The following is a 5489-nucleotide window of genomic DNA, read 5'->3' on the forward strand; positions in this document are numbered from 1 at the left end:
CTTTATCAGAGAAAAGGTTCTACAAGAAGAGATTGAGATGAGACAGGTCAAGACGAATGATCAAGTTGCGGACTTGTTCACAAAAAGTTTAAGTACAGGCAAGCTCGAAAATTTTCGCTGTCTGCTCAGCACAGTGCAAAGAATGAGAGCTGACATTGAGGGGGAGTGTTGAGAATCAATGTCAATTGTAGGTGAAGTAGGTGGATGTTGTAGGTGAAGTAAGTGTGTGAGGTTGGTGAAGTAAGTGGAGGTTGTAGGTGAAGTAGGTGGATGTTGTAGGTGAAGTAAGTGTGTGGTGTAGCTTTCATTTGGTTTGCTATAAATACCCAAGTCCTCAAGCATTGTATATCATCCAAGGAAAAACAAAGCCTAGAGCTAAAGAAGAAAAACTTTGCTAATTAGTTTGTTTTGTGAGCTTTCTTTAAGAGTGTGCTCTATTTTCTTCTTCTTGGGATCATTAGAGTTATCTTGGATACTCTTCTTATTCAACAGATATGTATGTTCATTATTTGATTTGAGGAAAGCCAACATGTCTATGTAAGCAATGACATTATTGTTTATACATGTATAATGTCATTGCTTGTACATACATAAAGTAATTTACTCAAATCAAATAATGGATATCTATATTTATAAGTTGAGACACTTTCTAAGCACTTGCTATTGTAAGTATGAGTGAGGTCGACTCTTTTTCAGTGTTGTTGCTATTATAAGTATGCATGTATGAGTAAGATTAACTTTTTGCAATGTCAATAACAACCGTTTACAAAAACAAACAGAAACCAAATGCCGTTTACTTTCACTAATTTGCTTTAGTTTGACAATGAACTTAAGAACAGATCTATGATTCTCTGTATCCATGGACTCTGTTTCCATAATCCCATACCCCTTAACGAATGTAAAATCCCCAATCCCAGAAACAATTGCAAACTCCCTTCCCTCTATTGAATAATGGTTACCTCCATGAATTGCCAGACTACTTCCTCAATTTTCTCCATCCGTGGATATGACATTCTTAGTTTACCTTTATACAACTAAAAAAACTATATCATATTCATAAAATATGATTTGTTTATGCATTGTTAAAACCTAACACACTTAGTTTAATTAGCAATATTTTTCTCTCAGCTGTAGAAAAAGAGGTTTCTAGCTCGAATCCTTCATTTTCTTAATAAACAATAACAAAAATGAATGTACTTAAAAATTTATAAGGTTCATATTTATTACATGACTCTAGGTGACAAAGGAAAAATATGAGGCCATTGAAAATGGGAATCTCTTTGGATATTTTCAAAAAGTTGACCTAGAGTCCTAGATAATATTTTCAAAAAGTCTCCAACTGTTGTCCGCCAAAAATGGAGATCCTTTTAGATAAAGGCTTATATATATCATCTGGGACTAGGTCAATGTGAATGACAATTTAGTGGTTTCTCTGTCTTACCAAAACTTCTATGTGAAGAGATCGCCTAGTAACATGTATTGAGAATAGTGTTAGGCATCTTTTAGCCAAGGTGGGGGAGTTCGTTGAACTGGAGGACCCAATGACTGGTTAATACTGGAAATCCATTCATCACGAGGTGTTGGCTACCAAGATCTGGAGATACGGACTAATGGATTGAATTTAGGTATGAACGGCTCCAAGACTTTTGTTACAAATGTGGGAGAATTGGGCATATCAGCATTGAGTGTTCATTCCGGCCCAACCGTGGGGGGAGAGAGGGGCAGCGGGTTATGGAGAATGGACCAAAGCAAAACAGCCAAGGGGAATATGAAAACAGGCAGCCTAACCTGATCGTCCCCGAGGAATGCCGGAAGGATAAGGCAATTCGTGAGCGACAGAATGAGGCAACACAAATCGGAGGGGAATCAGTGCACGAAGCAGCGCGTGGTAGGTAGGCAAGTGAGAAGAGATCCCCTAACATCCTCTGCGGAAGGAGCGATGGAGCTCACAGACCAAGGTTCCCTGAACCTATAACCCTATTTGTTGGCAGCACGAGAAGTAAGGAACACAACGGCTTTTTCCAGGTGATAATTGATGGGACCTTACCACATAAGGCTCATAATATAATTATGAGAGGTGATGGATTTGGATATGGCTACCCTAATTTAATTAGGTTGGATACTCAAGCCCACCCAGAGGGGGGGTTGTGTGAGCATTCAAGAGCTGGTGGAACAATGTATGAGATAGGAGCCCGCTACACTTGACAGACCCCAATTATGTGAGTCATCTTCATCTGGTGGCCAACATAGTAACCCAATAGTGCAGATGATCTTTATAGACCTATCCCCGAGTCTTGTAATCTCTAATATGGCTATTCCATGTAAGGTGGAGATAGCCCAAGGAAAGCCCAATATCTTTGAATAGATGGGTTTGAAGCAAAGCAATGACAATAAGTCTTATCTGGGAGTGCAATCTCCCAAGAAAAAAGCCAAAGCTGGGGAAGACATCATAATACATGGAAGAAGGAAAAAGAGTTATTTTGATGGTATGTTCCAGTAAGAACAATAGTCTGCAGTTGAGAATGCGATCCTTGTAAAGGAGGACCTGCAAGATGTCTCAGTGATAGAAGAAGACAATATCTAGAACTACCTTGACAGTATTGCTGAGGATGAAAGTCATGAGCGAAAGGCTGGAAAATAACCCCAAGGTGGAGGCGGCGGCTGGCCTCAAACAGCCGCAAAATCGATATGATGTGTCACATCCCAGCCTGGGCCCCCACCACATTTCGGGTTCAACTCCACCGTAGCACGATCTTGTCCACTTTGTACCCCAACCACGCCCTCATAGTTTTGTTTCTGGGAACTCACACGAGAACTTCCCAGTGGGTCACCCATCCTTGGGATGCTATCACGCGAACTCGCTTAACTTCGGAGTTCCTACAGAACTCGAAGCCAATGAGCCCCCAAAAGGCCTTGTGCTAGGTAGAGATGGGAATATATAAAGGATCCACTCCTCTGGGCGATGTGGGATGTTACAATCCACCCCCCCTTAGGGGCCCGACGTCCTCGTTGGCACACTTCCGACCAAGGATTGGCTCTGATACCAAATTATCACATCCCGGGCTCAACTCCACCGTAGCACGATATTGTCCACTTTGGGCCCCAACCACACCCTCATGGTTTTGTTTCTGGGAACTCACACGAGAACTTCTCAGTGGGTCACCCATCCTGGGAATGCTTTCGCACGAACTCGCTTAACTTCGGAGTTCCTATAAAACCCGAAGCCAGTGAGCTCCCAAAAGGCCTCGTGCTAGGTAGAGATGGGAATATACATATAACACATAGATGATCCACTCCCCTGGGCGATGTAGGATGTTACATGATGCACCTCTTATGGATAGTGGTTTAGGGTCGAACATGGTGGTTTGAGCCATTCACGAGCTCATACGGAAACATAGACCCTCTGTGGTATTTTTATTTGAAACCAAGAAGAAAAGCCATATATTACAAGGGATGAGAAGGAGAATGGGGTATACTCATGGATGGGATATTCCACTGGTGGAAACGATTGGTAGGTTGAGCCTCTGGTGGAACGATCATGTGGAAATTCATATCAAAGTTATGACTAAGAATTTGATCCATACCATGATACAAGAGAATGATCATTGTGATTGGTTTCAAGCCTCATGGATATATGGCACTTCTTATAGGGCAGATAAGAGGGAGTTCTGGGATTGGCTTACTAGGGTGCTGGAGCCCATTGCTGACCTTTGGTTTTGTGGATGAGACCTTAATGAGTTCTTATGGGAATTTGAGAAATCGGGCAGTAGGGAGGATTTCCACACAGAACCAAGATATCTTTAGAAGTTTATGTCTACTATGAGATTGATTGACTTAGGTTTTAGCGGCCCAAACTTCACGGGGCACAAGGAATAATACCCTGGTGCATAAACGTCTCAATTGGGGCCTAGTTAATGGAAGTTGGCAATCTCATTGCATAGTGCGTGGCTCAGACCACTATCCATTACTCTTGAGCACGGAGCCAGCTATTCCTAAATGAAAGAAACTTTTCAGATTTGAGGCATTTTGGCCTTAGGAGGATGAATGCAGGGTGGCGATTGAGAATAGTTGGAGTATCAGGGGTGGTCTAGGTGAGGTGGACCATTGGCTAAGGTGCATTAATTCTTACAAGGGGAATCTTCTGAACTAGAGTAAATCTCGTTTTAGGAAAAGGCAACAGGAGATTGGGATTCTTAGCCGCTATCTGGAATAGCTGCAATGTAGATGGAAAGACAATGAAGATGAGATTAAAGGTGTCACTGCTCGGATGGATAAATTGGAGGAAAAAGACGAGAATTTCTAGCATCAACAATCCCGTATCAAATGGCTGCAAGTGGGCAATTCGAACTCCTACTTTTTTCACCAAATTACTATCCAACGCCGCCGCTTTAATAAAATTGAGAAAATGTAGGATGCGCAAGGGAATTGGAAGAAGGGATCAGTCGATATCTAACGAAGTGGTCAATACGCATTTCAAGTGTCTCTTCACCTCTTGGGCAGTTGGGAGTGGGGATCGGTTTTGAATAGTGTGCAACCATCTGTCACTGAGGAGATGAACTCTCATTTTTCGAGCCCGATTGATGGCTGAAATCAAGGCGGTCATTTTTCAGATGGGTAGTCTGTGGGCCTCGAGCCACAATGGTTTCCAGGGGGTGCTTTTCCACTCCTACTGGGATATTATTCAAGGGGAGGTAAATGCAATGGTTCGTGCTTTTGCTAATGGTGATGACAGCCCAAGGAAACTTAATTCAACCCATATTGTTTTCAGTCCAAAAGTTGCAAACCCGATTTCGGTGGGACAATTCCATTCGATTAACCTCTGTAACTATTCGTATAAAATCTTTTCGAAGATCTTGGCTAATCGATTGAAGCCCTGGTTTCCATCCCTAATATCCTCGAGCCAGAATGCCTTTGTTGGGGGAAGACAAATTCATGATAATATTCTAGTAGCACACGAGGTCTTCCACTTTCTAAAACTCTGAAAAGTCAAGACGAAGTTTGAATTAGCAATGAAGATTGATATGAACAAGGCCTATGACAGGATAGAATGGGATTTTTTTTTAGAAGCAGTTATGCTCCATATGGGTTTTAGCCAGTGGTGGGTCAACATGGTGATAGGATGTGCATCCATGGTGGATTTTTCTGTCCTTATCAATGGGCAGCTAAGGAAGAAATTTAAACCGTCAAGGGGCCTCCGACAAAAGGGATCGTCTCTCACCATAGCTTTTCCTCATCATGAGTGACGTCTTGTCTAGGCTAATACAAGGGCGGTGAAGGATGACTTTTTGGAAGGAATTTGACTTAGTATGCACGGCCCCACCCTCTCCCACATATTCTTTGTCAATGATACCCTCATATTCTTGCAGCTTCGACACATAAATGCCAGAACATTGTGAGGATCCTCGACTCTTACTACTTAGCGTTGGGACATGAGGTTAGTATGCAAAAGTCATTTGCATTTTTTGGGGCCAACACCCCGCTCGCGACTC

Source organism: Pyrus communis, chromosome 13 (genome assembly GCF_041283825.1).
Source record: "Pyrus communis isolate YQ-2024b chromosome 13, ASM4128382v1, whole genome shotgun sequence".
Classification (NCBI taxonomy): Eukaryota; Viridiplantae; Streptophyta; class Magnoliopsida; order Rosales; family Rosaceae; genus Pyrus; species Pyrus communis.